The sequence below is a fragment of the Anas acuta genome, chromosome 15, assembly GCF_963932015.1.
Source record: "Anas acuta chromosome 15, bAnaAcu1.1, whole genome shotgun sequence".
Lineage (NCBI taxonomy): Eukaryota > Metazoa > Chordata > Aves > Anseriformes > Anatidae > Anas > Anas acuta.
The window spans coordinates 13,657,740-13,672,985 of record NC_088993.1 but is presented as its reverse complement, the minus strand read 5'-3'; the positions used below and the strand labels follow the sequence as shown (position 1 = coordinate 13,672,985).

The window sequence follows — 15,246 nt, the reverse complement described above, 5'->3', positions numbered from 1 at the left end:
ATCCAAAATAAATCCGGGATTTTTGTCTGTGTGTGCAAATGTCATCTGGGAGCCCGTCTGAAGGCAGACGAGCTGCCTGTGCAAAAGCAAAAGAGGCGCTAGCTTGCAGGGTGACAGAGGAAGCACAAAGGCCTGGGTGCTAAGGGAAGGACCCACGTGAATTTCTCGAAGTGGGGAGGATGCCAGAGCAGGCGGGGAGGTTGTTGCAGGCAGCAGGGACTAAAGGGTCACACGCATGCTTGGGAAAGCCTGGGGACAGCTTTTGTTGGGATGAGAAACCAAAATCTGCAGGACTGCCAGAGCGCCTGGAGGATTTGCTGGCAGGGAGAGGTGCTGGCAAGTGGCAGCCCTGAGGAAAAAGGCCGGAGGAGGCTCCAGCAGCAGGAGGGGTGAGCAGGCAGCGTTTGCCTGCAGAGCAGGAGCAGGAGCATGCACAGGGCCGGTGTCGGGGCTTGTCGGCACAGAGGAGCCGAGTGAAGCTGCTATTGTGGAGTAAAATATGCTGGAATGTGGACACGCCTATTCCAGAATAAAGCTGCGTTTTCCTAATTTAACTTAATCCACTATTTGTTTTTATTATTTTTATCATCATCAGATTCAGCTAATTTGGAAAAGCTGTTCCAATTAATTTCCCTGCATAGACAAGCAGTTACATGCTGGAAAGCTTTTGTTTGTTCGGTGGCAGCCTGACCAGCAGCTTCTATTCATTTCAAAACCAGTTCCTTTCTTCTTTTTTCCTCTGACCATTTTTTCTACTTTGTCTCATCAGACCACGAGGGGAACAGGAGTGGGAATTTTTCTGGGAGCATGGAGCCTGGTAGCCCTGGTTAGGGGAGAGAGAGCAGCAAAAAAAGTGTTATTAAAAGGAGAAAAGGCAAGAGCCTCAGGAGAGTCAGCCCAGAGCAATGGTCAAGGAGGCCACGATGACCTCATGGATGGCCACCAGGGATATGACATGAGGTAGTGTCTGCAATCCCTTCTTTCTGGGCCATTTAAGCCTTGGGTAATGCATGACCTGAGACCTCTGCAGGATTCAGAGGCTGGAGCAGGCAGTCATGGTGCCCCACGTCACCTGCTGGTCCTCCTCCAGCCTTTGCCAGAGCTTGTCTTTTTTCCCACTTCTTCCTCTTCTTCCATCCCTTTTACTTTCAGGCTCTGCTGTCTCCACACCCCTGTCCCCCTGTGGCCTTGCTCTTTGGCACTTCATAGACTTGGCTCGTCCTCCTCCTGGCTGGCAAAGGCTGGGAGGCCACAGCTTTGCATTCATCTCCAGAAGCAACCTGAAAAGGGTCCAGTCTGTCGTCCCCTGTGGTCTGGGCAATGGCGCCAGTGCCAGCAGAAAGAGCCAAGTGTCCCCATTGCTTGTGTGGCACGACAGTGGCAGAAAGCCAGCAAGCTGAAAACCCAGTCTTCTGCCAGATGTTGGGTGCACCTAAAGAGATAGCTGACAGCACAAGGAAGGGCAGCCAGATTTTCTCCCTTCCAGGCAATTCCTATGCTCGTGGGGTCTCTTTCCCTCCTAGGGCTTGGCTTTGAGAGACACTAAACTCCTTAAAACCTCAGTGCAGGCCTTCGGGAGCTGTTTCAGTGCACACTCAGGTTATCGTTTTTGTATGGTGCCTCTCTTCTCCCCTCTTATCACTGAGAAGGCTGTGCTCAGGGAGAGCTCATGAAGAATTCCCCATGCCCAGCCTCTGATGAGCTTGAAAATGAAGTCTTCTGCCTCACCAATGTATTTGCTGCCCCTAACACAAGGCTTGCTGGAGCTGCACCCCCGTGCTGATGAAACCTGGTACTCTGCAAGACAACAACACCCAGCCTCGAGAAAAGGGATGTGCTGCCAGCCCCCCTCCCTTCTGCTGCCCTTGTTTGTGCGGTCCTGATTTCCGTACAAAGGCTCAGATCTGCAAGTTGTTATTTGCGACCATAAACCAGAGATTAGTTCTTATCTCTGGCAGGCAGCACGAGCAGGCACCAGCCCTCGCTGCAGAGCGTTGGCAGCCGAGAGCTGGCCCGGCACGCGAAGACAACCTTCTTGGAAGAGGAGGAAGTAAACAACTGGAGGAAAAAACAGTTGTGGGAGGTGAATTTAGAGGAAGGGACGGTGCCAACCCAGCCAGGGGAGCCCCGAGCACCAGCAAGTGGGCGAGTGGCAGGGGAGGAAGCGGTGATCAGCACCAGCATCTGCAATCAAGAGGCAGGAAGCGCCATCGCCGGGAAATGCTCGCCTCGCTCACCGGTGCTGATAAGGAGGAGGAGGAGGCACCCAGCCCTTCCACGCTCCCCCCGTTGTGGCACCAGGCCCTGGGCGTGCAGGGAGGAGGCCTTCAGCCATTGGCAACATCTCCCCTGGCTTCTGGTGGCCACCCATGGCCAGGGCTCCTGCAAAAATCCCTAACCTGTTGCTGTTCCCAGCATCAAACCTTCCCTCGTAAAACCCCCATCTCCCTGGTTCCCTTCCCCACAGAGGAAAGCAGGTTTCATCCTAAGCCTGCAGCCCTGGCTGCAGAGGTGCAAGAAATTGGGTGTATTTGTACCTGTGTGGAAGAGCTGGACCAACAAACAAAAAAAATGGGGTCAGTTTGGAGTCTTACAGGAAGAGAAGTACCGTAATACACAGCTCTGCTTGTGGAGGGAGTTGGATCTATTCAGCAGGGTGGGAGCAGGCTTCAGTCATCAGGTGGGTGCAGGAGAGAAAGAGAGAGAAAGAAGTGTGAGAGAAAGAGTGGGGGAGAAAAGAGAAAAGCAAAAGAAAAGACAACAAAAAAAAAAGAAAGAGAAAGAGGGAAAAAGAGAAGAGAAGAGAAGAGAAGAGAAGAGAAGAGAAGAGAAGAGAAGAGAAGAGAAGAGAAGAGAAGAGAAGAGAAGAGAAGAGAAGAGAAGAGAAGAGAAGAGAAGAGAAGAGAAGAGAAGAGAAGAGAAGAGAAGAGAAGAAAAGAAAAGAAAAGAAAAGAAAAGAAAAGAAAAGAAAAGAAAAGAAAAGAAAAGAAAAGAAAAGAAAAGAAAAGAAAAGAAAAGAAAAGAAAAGAAAAGAAAAGAAAAGAAAAGAGAAAAGAAAAAAGGGAGAAAGAGAGAAAGAAAGAGAGAGAGAGAGAGAAAGAAAGAGAGAGAGAGAGAGAAAGAAAGAAAATATAGAAAGAGAAAGAAATAAAAAGAAAAAGAGAAAGACCAAGAGAGAGAAACCCCCTTTTGAAAGCCTTAAACCTGTCTCTTTATCTCCCTAATCTGTATTTCCCCCCCAAAGCCTCTTTCTGTACGGGATGAAAGCAGATTTCTCCTCTTTATTTTCGTTTTCTGTGTCCTTTAGGGAGGCATTTGCTCGAGACTAATTGAATTTTCTGCCCATGGAGAGAAAGACACGACACAGAGTGAGTTAAAGTCCGACACCAGGACAGGGCGCAGGAGCCGTGTTAACTGGTGTGGGGGACAGCCCCTCACTTAACAAAAGTGTTTAATTCTGTCCCCTCTTGTTAAGAGGGGGCGGAAGGAGGGGATATTTATTCTGTTCCTTTCTCAAGGTTTTTCCTTTCGGGTCACAAAGTGCCCCCCACGCTCCCGGCCCCCCTCCTCTCCCCGCTTTTGTGGCAGCAGCAGCTGGTGGGTTGCAAAGGGGACAGGCTTTGTCTTTTGACACACTCGAGCATTTCTGCGCAGAGCTGGGGAAACCTTTCCCTTCCCCACCTCTCGCGTTTCCGGGCGAGGAGGAGGGAGCGAGGAGTTGCTGTGGTGCACGTTTGGGGACGAAGCAGCACAAAGGAGCGGGGCTGCGGCGAGCAGATGGCCGTGGGCACCGGGAGGGGTGGGATGGCCAGGAGCACTAGCACGGTTTGTGTCAAGGAGAAAGTGATGCAAGAGGAGAGAGCAAGGACTGCCCCGTCCCAGCACCAACAAGGAGACTTCTTCTGGACATTTGTCACCCAGGGATGGGCCCTGGTTAATCTTCTGGTCACGACACGTGGAGGATTGGCTTGGTTTGTGCTGCAAGTCCATAAGCAGAGGTCCTTTTTCTGCAGCAGCTCGCTCACGAGCTCCCCAAATGGTGTGCAAACCCTTCAATCTCTCCACCCCTCCTCCAGGGATGGGGCGTCAGGGCTGGACTGGGTGCGATTCTGCCACATTTGACACCAGGCCCGCTGCTGTTATGCATGAGGACATCGTGGTGTCACCTAATGAGGGTGGCCTGGGGCTGGCTGGGATCAGGCTCCTCGTAGGCATGAGCAGGAGCTGGGGCTCAAGCCCTGAGCCACCCCGCAGGCACAACCTGCCTGCACCCATGCTGTGCCATGTGGGTTTGCAGCCTGCGAACAGCCCCAATTCTTCATCCTCAACAAAGCTGTTCTGAAAAGCTGAACGCTGCTTTGGGTGGCACCGGCCATTTACCCAAAGCTTTGGGAAACGGCTGCTTCCGCACGAGCTTTCGGGAGAGTCCTTATGAGTGGAAAATAGATAGACACATTCATTACCCAAATTGTCTTATTTTTGTGGTGCCTCTTGAGCAAAGCCACTTCTGAGGCTGTCCTAATTGCTTCGCAATAGAGCGGAGATAAATATTTATCAAACAGCTGCATCAGGAAACCACATTTCGGAGAACCTGCATGGGGCGATACGTCTCGGGAAGGATGAGTCTGAGTGGTTTCACCTCGCTGACCTGCCAGGCTTCCTCCTGCGCACGAGGCAGAGCTTCGCCAAGCCCAGACCCACACCATCACCCAGAGCCGGCCGTGCAGAGCCTTTGGGGAGCAGCTCTTCTTCACGTTCGAGTCCCTCCATTGCCCCATCCCATTGACCCGGTGTTTTCTAACACCTTTTCTTCCTCTGACTTCACAGCCCCGCTTGCTTTCTATTAAAAACCCCAGAGATGTGGCTCCCTCTGGGAGCCCGAGTGCTAAAAGAGGCCCGCATGCAAATGTTTAGCTGCACTATTATTAGCGCAGGCATGTCCAACCAGATGGCAACGTGTCTAGGTCCTGCTGTGCAAAAATTGGTTCCTCGGCATGAACCAGGCAGGGACGAAGATCCGGGATCATTCCCCGAGGTCGCAGAGCGCTGTGCTGAGGCAGCAGGGCACCTGGGGTGAGGGCTCCAGCATCGTGCCCATGTGGGACATCCCCTCAGTGAGCAGCGGGTCATTTAAAAGGCAAGGAAGCGATGCTGACAGCCAAATGATGAGGTTTGGTGGGTTGAGCAAGAAGGTCAGCTTGCATGGGCTGAGTAGGGCTTCTGCAGTGACCATACCATGACGTGTGCTGACCATAGCTGGGGAGGACAGAAACCTCTCCGCTAAAGCTAACGCTGGAGTTAAGCAGCCTCAATAGCTAACAGGAGCAGAATTTCCTCTGCTGCACAGTTTGTTCCCATCCTCTACAAAACCTCTTCACCCTCTTGAGCTCGAAACGCCCAAGGAGATGATTTTAATGCCCAGCACGAGCCAGCTGAAGTACCAGCCTAAGCTTCAGATGGATGTCGTTCCCTTTTAATTGAGAGCGGGTGCTTTTTTGACTCATGCAAAGGGCATGCTATTTTTATTATGAGCTGACTTCAGATCACAGCCTCCTTATGTTAGGCTCTGCACACACATCTAATGAAAGCCAGGCCCTTCCTAGACACCCGCACAATGGGCTGAGATTCGGGAAGAGCACTCCGAAGCATCTCACCCAGGGGCTTTGCGAGGTTGCCCGCCGGGGTCTGTTTTTTCCATCCTCACTCATGTTGGAGAAGTTAAATATTTACTGGAGCTATTAAATATTTATGCTAAGCTGCTCGTCCTGCAGGGAGCCATCCCATTGTGGGCTCCCGGGGGTCTGCAGCCAACTCGCTCACGTGCCGGAGCCCAGCTCCGGAGTGCAGACACGTGGGGACTGCATGGGGCTGCTGTGGCCCATGGGGAGGGAAAGATGCAGGGGGTGGCACCCCAATCTATCCATCTGTGATAGAGGGGCTGTTTTTTTGGGTGTATCTCTGAAATGTAGAGACACTGGTCAAGCCCTTGGGGAAGGCGTGGGTTGCTTTTGCTGGTTTTTTTCTCCTGTGGTTTGCAGAGTTACCTTGTCCCCAGTGTGTGGGGAGCAAGGGGGGGACGTCCAGCCCAAACCAACTCCGGCTCCCTCCATCCTCCCGGCACCTCACCACCACCAGGAGGGCACCAGGACCCTAACCCACAGCACCCAAGGACACCCACAACCAACTGTAAGCTGGAAACCCATTGCAATGCCAAACCCCACTGCTCCGCAAAGCGCTAACAGGGCAGGAGAAACCCCATCCCCGGGGGAGCTGATGGCAGCCCTGGGATGGGCTCCCCCGTTCCTCCTGTGCTGAGCGGGTTAATGCCGCTGCTCTGCTCTGCTGGAACAGGGCCAGAGGAAAAAGGGCTCCGCCGCTTCCCCGTCCGCCTGGAAAACAGGCCGGCTGTTTTCTCGGGAGGGCAGGAGGGCCGGCGGCAGGAGGCTGTTTATTCTGGGCCACGTTCAACAGCGCCTCGTGCCCCCAGCCCGCGGGGAGGCTGGAGGGCACAACCTGCCCGCGGGAGCTGGGCGCTCTCCCCACCTCGCGTGGCCTCCCCCCGGGCGCCGCTCTGCCCTTCCTGTCCCCGTCCCTTTCCTCCCCTCCCGGGGCTGGGGACGCCCTTTCCTGCCTGGCACCCGGCTGGCCCCACGGCTGGGATGGTGCCAGCAGGACACCAGGACATCGCCCCCCCCACACCCCGCCACCACCTTGCACCCCATCCTGCCCATTATTGACCCTAAAAATTGTGCATGGGAAAGGAGGAGGAAAAGAAGAAAGAGAGAAGTAAGGAGGAATGAAACCAGCCTTCATCTCAAGCGTGCCGAAGGGACAAAGGCAGTGATGGTGTGTAGGGATTTGGCTGACTTCCTCGTCAGCTCTGTTCCCAGCGGAGCGATAAGAGCCGGGGCGAGCGCTATCGCCAGCAGAGCGGGTCCCAGCGGCTCAGCCGAGGGGCACTGCATGCTCCTCAGGGACATATTTCTGAAATAAAGTCATTCTGGTGCTCCTCCAGCCACGCCATCCCCTGACAGCCTGCTGCAAAGCATCGCTGCCGCCCCCGCGGCCAAAATAAAGCTGTGAGGAGCCCTGACCCGGCGGGGGCACGTCTGACAGCTCCCCACACATCCTCTACCCTGGCTGCAGAAGCTTTTGGTGCCCTCTCCCTTCTGCTCTCTCCTTCCCCAGTTCTCCCCCTGCATCATTGCTCTGAGGCCACCTTCCTCGCTGGGTTCATCCAGCCCTGCTCAGCTGGGCATGGGCCCTCAGTTTGAGTGTGCCAGCCAGGTTTGTTCAATGTGAAGGGGTTTTTCCTCATCCCGAGCACAGAACGGATGTTGTGGGCCCAAAATATGGCTGGTGTTGGACACGGACAGCTCAGGGGTTTGTTCTGACACTTTCAAACATGCAAGCCGCAAGTGTGAGATACCAGTTGAATCAGCTCTGGAGGAGCTGGCTCACTGGAAATTAAGGCTGGGAGAGTTTGATACCCCTCCAGGAGACACAGCCATGAGGCCCGGCCTACAGAGCCTTCAAAGTCCTCCTTGTCACCCCAACGTCCCCCTCTGCTCCAGCCCCTCCTGGACGTGGACAGGATCCCAAGACCATCCTCCCTGGTGCAACGTTGTCAGACACAGGTCCCTGGAAGGTGGCAGCCCCAGCCCTGAGCTCCTCGTGGAGCAAGCAATGAAATCAGGGGGCCCCGCAGCTCGCTCGGCCTCCAGCCCTGGAAATGCCACCACAAGCGGCCGGCACGCTCCCCGAGCACCGCTCCCCATCCCTTCCTATTAGTCACCTCTTCCTGACCACAAAACATGAAAAATCAGATGGCTGTTACAGCACTGGTGGCCATTCTCATTATCCCCTCATCAGCATTAAATGAGCAACCCCGACAATGCCCTGATAGCGGCACCAGCTGAGATAAGCAGCAGTAACATAAGAAAGCAATTCCTCTGGAACAGTTTGTGGGGCTCGAGGTGTTCCAGCAGGCACTGATGGGTACTCGGGGCTGACCCTCCAAAAAGCCCATTTCCCAATGGCCTCCACACCTAGGGGTGCTCAGCACCCCATAAAGCACCCCAAGAAGTGGCTAGGACCCCCCCCCAGGTGGGTCTGGGAGCCTGTCCCATTCACGGTGCAAATGGGATGGAGGAGAGACCCCAAATCCCATTAGGAGAGGGGAAAGCTAATGATGTCCTTACAACCAGCACTTCTCTCCAGGACAGGGAGGCAGGGAGAGCTGTGGGACAGCCTCTGCTTGGAAACCTGCTCTGAAATAGCTGTGGATACCTCCCAGGCATGGCCCATCCCCAGCTGCTTGAGCAGGACTTGCCTTGAACCCACCAGCAAAGGTCTTGGGGGTGCTTTGCCCAGAGCCTCCCACCAGAAAGGGGCTGTCAATGGGGAAACCCACCCTTCCTCACCCCTCTTCCTGGAAAATGGGCAAAAAATGAAAAGTTGCAGTGGTGGAAGTGAGTTTCCCCCAGCTTGGGGTGAGGCAGGCACAGGCAGGGGGGCACGGGCTGTCCCCGTCCCCAGAGAGGCACACGGAGAGGTGGGACACACACCCCTCGGGAGGGGTTCCTGTTTTGAGGGAAGAAGGAAAGGACACGGACGTGGCGGTCAGGGATGTACTGTTGGCCCTGCTAATAGAAACCCTCTGTATAAACAGGGAGAGGATCCAACAGAGATCAGAGATGGTTTTTCTTTCAAGAAAATTAAACATTTAAAACATTTGAGAACACACGCCCTCACCCCCTGGACAGTAATTAACTTCTTCCTGTGCAGAGCATGGAGCACTTTCCAAAAACAGAGTTAGATGGATTATTTTTCAAAGGAAATGTTGTTGAAAGGATCTTCTGTTATGTCCCAAAGTGGGAAAACAGCCACAGTGGCTGAGGAGGAGCTTGCTCCATGCATGTGCCGTGTCGTGGCTGCCCAAGGAGATGGTGACAATCCGGGTGCTGCAGGTCTGGCTGAGCTGAGCAGCAGTAAGGTTTTTTTTGGTTGGAAAAGTCCTTGTTTGGTCATCATAGAACCCCCCCCCCCCCCCCCAAAAAAAAAAAAAGCAACCCAGTCATCAACAGTGAGAAAAAATAAAAAACAACAACAAACTCAACCCACGAGGATGCGTGGCGTTTCACCAGCAGGCCAAAACAGGGGAATCTTGTGATGAGAGAGAGGATGCAAATTCAGATGCAGATGCAAATATATGCAGCGTGCGAGGGGATTTACATCCCACGTCCCCGTCCAAGCCCATCTTCCTGTGAACTTCAGATGAGCTCTGTCCTTGTGAATCTCCGTTCTCAGAGCAGTAGCATGAAAAGAGGCAGCTGGTATGTGTGTTAAACAAGCACAGTGTGAATGACATCCCAGCAATAAAAGGACTCCACAGCTAGCCAAGGTGTTTGGTGGGAACAGAATAACTTCCCAGGCTGATCCCACCGCACTCCCCGAGCCCTCGGAGAGGCGGGGAGCAGCACGGGGAGGCAGGACCGGATAGAAATGTATAAGAGCTGCCCCGGAGAGACAATTGTGCTTTGTAGCAAAGGCTGAGGTTTGGATGTTTGTTTTCAGTGCTGCATTGGGAGGAAAATAAAACACAACTTTTTTTTTTTTTTTTTTTGAAATGGGCTTGCAGGGAAGCAGCCATTCCCTGGTTGAAAAGGTCAGGTTAGCTTTCCATATCTCCCTCCCATCAAAAATGTTCTGCAATCCCTGGAACTCGGGAGAAAATTTCCTCTTGCAGAGTTAAGTGAGGGCAGGCATATGGGGAGGGCTGGTTTCTTTTCCTAGAGTAGCTCACAGCAGCTGGAAGAGACCAGGGTCTGCATCCGAACACCCAACATTTTCGCAGGGTTATTGGGACAGGCGGACAGCCAGGACTGGGCACAGGACCCTTGGTGACCACACAGCAGCTCAGAAGGGACCTGCCTGGGTGACATGGGCAGCCCAGGACATCACAGCACGGTGTCCCTTGTGAGTCCTGCCCCAGAGCAAGGGACAGCAGGAGCTGCTGCCACCCAAGAGCAGCCCTTACACCCATCAATTTGTTTTTTAGCATCTTTGCTGTAGGCAGCATCCCTCTGCATCACCACCACGAGGGGCCTGGCACCCTCAGCCAACTTCTCCACTATAACAAGGCGCCCTGTGCCGAGCCTGGGAGGACAGCAAATGACTATGGAGAAAAAAAAAAAAAAGAAAAAAAAATAATAAAATAAAAGAGACAAAGACAAAAGAAGCTGTTGGATGGGGACCAGTGCATCTGGGGAAACATCTTTGTTTTAGAAGAGGAAGAGAGAAAGAGGGAAAAAGAGAAAGAAATAGAGGAGAAATGCATCCGGAGTGGGATCACTGCTTGCCTGCAGTTATGTGTGCAGGGAAGGCAGGACAGCACCGTGCATTTGTGACACTGAAAGCATTTCAGGCTGGTCACCTTAGGCAGCTCACTTCACGCTCCCTCCTGGGGTGTTGGGTTCCTGTGCCCACAGGCTGTGCTCCATCCTTTTCTCTCTTCCCCACCATCTGCTGCCACAAATTCCCCCTGCCCCGGAGTACAGTTTCAGCCCATGGTGGAAAACAAGAGGGAGAGAAACCCAACCCCAACCTGCAGCAGCGTGGGGATGGCAAGGATGCAGCGTGTGCCCTTGTGCTGCTGCCAGCAGGGAGCTGTGGGTGCTTCAGAAGCACCCCTGGGTGCCAACGGGTGCCGGGGACTCCTTGCCCTTGGCTGTGCTGGGGCAGGATGGGGAATGCAGCTCCACGCACACAGTGAGATCCTCTTCCCTTGTATGGCTGGGGCCGGCGGCACATTCCCGGCTAACCCCACTGTTTCAAATTACAAAGCTGCCCCAGTCCCCCCGAAGCCACCTCGCATCCCAGGAGAGAGCCGGCGGCTGCTTTGAAATCCGTGTTGGAGCGTGGCCAGCAGCAGTGCTCAAAGCCACAGCTGGGCTCCTCCGCGCCGCGACACAGCACACGCAGTCGGCTCCGGCACTGGGGAGGGGACCATGAGTTTGGGGTGTTGCTGGGGCAAGGGGCGGGGACATTTGGGTCTGCAGCCCCCCGAGAGAGCCTTGCCAGCACCTCCTGCATCCCACCTGCCTCTTATCCGTCTCCCACAGGTGCCTGGAGCAGACCCCGGGTCCTGGTGAGCCCAGCACTGGGTTGCAATCCTGCACCCCAATGAGTCCTGGTCCCTTTTGCCTTGCCCATGCCAGCCTCTCCTCCAGTGTGTGATCACCCAGTTGCCCCCTGAGAGAGAGCAACCAGAAGGCACTGGAATAACCACACACACAAAACCTATTGTCCTAAACCAGGCTTAAACCCCTTTGTGCCCACCAGCGTCCCCAGCACCCCCCCAGTCGCATGTCCCTGACCTTGGGGGAGCAGGGCCATCGCTGGGACAAGCTTGGTCACGCTCAGCCAAATTCCTGCCTTCAAAAGGGCCTGGGGTACGCGGGCCTCGACGGACAACAGCCCCAGAAGCTCACATTACCACAGCCTTTGTGGCCTTAACAGCCGTGACAGCGCAGCAAAAACCTGTTAGTGCGCAGGGCTGAGGGCTGCGAGGGGCGGGGGGGCACCCTCTGCAGCTCAGCCCGGCATTAATGCCCCCAGCAGATTAATGAAGCACTTTGTAGAGGAGAAAAAGGAGATGGGAGACTAACTGGGGGGAACAGTGGGAGGGAAACACCCATACTCCCCCCAGTGTCCCAGCCCACCTTCAGGGGATCGGCTTCTCCTCGGGGTCCCCAGGGAGCTCAGCTTTCCCCCAGGGATGGGGTGAAACCTCCCTTGGGGTGTCCCACCAGCCCCGACATGGTGACAAGGACCAGTGGTGGTAGCCAGGTGCCCACCCAGGACTACAGACAGGGTGCTGAGCCCCCAGTACAGCCCCCAGAGCCAGCCCATGCCAGGGGCAGGATTCAGCCCTCACCACGCAGCCACAAGCCATTAGCTTACACAGCAGCTGCTCCTGCCATACAGCATCCAGCCTCACTCAGCCCATTCCCCCTTCCCAAGGTGATACAAATATTCCTAAGATCAATTTACCCCATCTGCGTAGCAGAAAAAAAATATATTAAGGTATACCAGTGACATTGCAAGCAGGAAAACAAAACAAACAGGGGCAGGATTTCAAGGCAAACCCGCAGCCCCATAGCAGGAGCCGTCATCCCCGGGTGCGTGGCCAGGCGTGCCGTGCCCCGCGGGGCGGACTTGTCGGCTCTGGGTGTTGCTGCTGTCGTTTGCTCTGAGCTGGCACAGGTAGAGCTGCAGCCTCCGAGATGGAGACATAAACACTTCCAAAAACTGCTTCCTAACCCGTTTTACCCCAAACTTGCTGCCCCAGCCTGAACCCAGCAGGTGGGACGGGTGTCCTGCTGTGTGCTGCATCCCAGGGGGGATCCAGGTCCTTTGTCCCCCCGTGTCTTAGCTCCAGTTTGAGCTCTGGAAGGGGGAGAAGCAGAGGTTGCACACCTTCCCCTTCCTCCTGCAGTGCTCTGGGGCTTTCCTTTCACCTGGCTCCCTCACGTCCCCCTTTTTGGGGTATAACCGTGTGCGCCTCTTTTTCGCTGAGCTGCTGAAATAGCCCCTCGGTCCCTCGGTCACCCTCCGGTGCTCGACCACAGAGAGCCCCTGTTCTGCAGAGCCAGGAATTAAAGCGACTGGCAAGGCTTTCAGGCTCATCTAACGACTTCCAGAGCCTTAATTTAATTTAATTACCATCCCCTTCTTATCTTAATCATCCCGCCTGTGTTTATAAACAAAACACTGACTCCCTGCCCCACGGGCTGCAACCTGAGCGCAGCACCTCCCATCTGCACAGCTCGTTACATTCCTCGCTGCCTGCATGGCCCTGCTGCCAGATGTCCGCGAGGAAGCCCGTGCAAGCTGCGACTGGAAACGGGCTCCGTGCTTTCATCCTGCATCCTCCCGGGGAGAGGCGCTGGGGCTGGGGTTGCTTTGCTCGGCTGCTGCTGGTGATTCCCGCTGCTGCTCGCTCGCCCTCTCCTTTGGGGTGTTTTTTGCCAAGCAGAGAGCCCGGCTGGGTGATGTGGGGAAATGTGGGGTGTGGGAGAAGGAGCAGCCAACGTGGTGCCTGCAGACTGCTGCCCTGCCAAAACTCAGCGGTGAACACGGAGCTATCCCTGCTCCTGCTGACCCCTACCAGCAAGCAAGGAGCCGTCACTGGAGGTCACACAGGGGCTCTGCAAGCCCCAAATGAGCCAAAAATGTGGAAACCCATGGTAAACCCACTGTTCCTGGGGACGCTGAGGTTTCCTCCTTCCTAGTGCGGAGCATTGTCTCCCTGCAGCAAAGGTTGGGGATGAAGGATGGCGTGGCTGGTTCCATGATTTTAAATTTTTTCCTATTTCTCCTAAAGGATGTCCGTCTTTTAAAATTTTGCCTCTTCTCCTCCACGTCATCCTGATCCTGGTTATCTCAGCTGAACAGAGAGCTGGGATCCCTCCCAGGTAACTGTCTTTTGGCCTCCTTCATGGTGGTTGGAGTCCCAGATCCTGCCAGCCTGACCAAACACTGCTCAGATCACCCCCTTGCTCCAAAAAACGAGGTGAGTCCATGCAACCAGGAGAGGTTCTCGTAAACACCCCAGCGAGGGACTTGGCTCCACGCAGACACAACAACAAACGTTGGCTTCCACTTCAAAAGCCTCACAGTTTAAAAGCAGCTATGATGCAACCTCACATGTATGTGAGCATGTAGGGCAATACCGGTTGCTGTAGGAGGCTGCAGTTTGGGTCTGTTGGCCCAAAATACTTGGAATAATTGGTGTGCCAGGTCCAGGGCAGCCACACGCCCCAGGGGACACCGACAGCGCAGCCATGGTCAGCAAGTGTCTGGGGGCATCTCTCCTGGGGATGTTTTTCTGTCCCCTGTGATTTAGACAGCAGCCAGGGAAATATCTGGGTGCCTGGCACCCAGGATGCAGAAGATCTGGAAAGGGCACCCATCAGCTCTGGTGCCTTTGGTTGGGCAAGCACAAGGTGAATTTTGGACAAGGTGATATCTTGTATCAGACCAATGGATGAAGCAAGAAGGCCGCGCTCCCTGAAAGCACTTTTATTGTGTTTGTGCAGCTCAGACCGCAGCATGGATTTCGGGGAAGATCATTTCAGGTCCCTGTGGTGACACAGGAGACTGGGAACTGCTTGGAAGAGAGGGCACACAAACATCTTCCTGTCCAGTGTTATGCTCCCCAGGCGTTTTGGGGCTACAGGAGGTTGGAAACACTCTGACATGTTGCAAAAGTGGGGAGCTTGGGGAGAAAGCTTGCCACGAGCTGTTCCCCATGCACTGGGAGCTGGCAGGAAGGGCACCAGCTTTGTCCTATTGTAGCTCAGTCATGGGATTAAGAAAGCCCTTTAATCATTGTTTGTTACACACACACAACGGCATGCTCAGAGTGAAAGTGCAGAGGGAGCCAGCACCTGGCAAAGCCATTATTGGTCACTCCAATTTATTTCTAGACTGATGCTGCAAAAAAGAAAAAAAGCAATCCCCTGCCAAGAGAAGATCTCAGCCCGCACAGTCGGAGAGGTTTGTGGGCTGTGATGGAGCTGTATAGAGGGATGCGAGGTGTGGATGGGAAAGGGGGACACCCCCTTCTGCCCCGTTGGAGATGTCCCCAGGCAGCTGCCTGCTTGCAAGACACGGCCACCACTCGCCCCCTCAGCCTCCACCCAGGTCCAGGGTCCCCACCTCTTAATTCCAGACATCTCATAAATAAGGCCGGTCGCAATAAAAGCTTATCAACCCATAAAACGCACCCTCCCGAGCACATATTCCCAGGACAAGGCTGTGATAAGGGGTTCAAATACAGGAAACGGGAGGGAGAGCACAATAACAATGGCACTTTAGGGAGGCCCTACATAAACAATGACCCGTCTGTGTGCTAAGCAAGAAGAGGGCAGACGGCACCCAGCTCTATGGTGGCATTGCACAGGCATCTGCAGGGTGTGATGGAGGTGGCTCAGCCCCATCCGAGCTGCTGGCCCTGCAAGGATTCATCCCAGGCCACAATCAGTGGTGATGGAGCTGCTGGAGCTTGGTGCTGAGCGAGCAGGGAGGTTTACCTGAGGGCATCGCATCTGGTAGAGTCTAGTAGCACTATTTAATTTTATTTTATTTTTTGTAATTTAATTTGGAATAACGCACACTGCAAAGCCTGGTAGTTATTCAAATATTTGTGAAGTCAGGGTGTGCTCCAGTCTGCCAGCAGCT

General features: G+C 54.4%; 1 long non-coding RNA gene across 1 annotated transcript; it reads right to left on the bottom strand.

Moving 5' to 3' along the window:
• Positions 1-12,062: 12,062 nt before the first annotated feature.
• LOC137864913 (uncharacterized) lies at positions 12,063-13,558 on the bottom strand. Its single transcript, XR_011101688.1, has 2 exons — positions 12,522-13,558; positions 12,063-12,450 (listed from the first exon to the last, which is right to left on the bottom strand). It is a non-coding gene; the product is annotated as an uncharacterized lncRNA (long non-coding RNA).
• Positions 13,559-15,246: the final 1,688 nt, after the last annotated feature.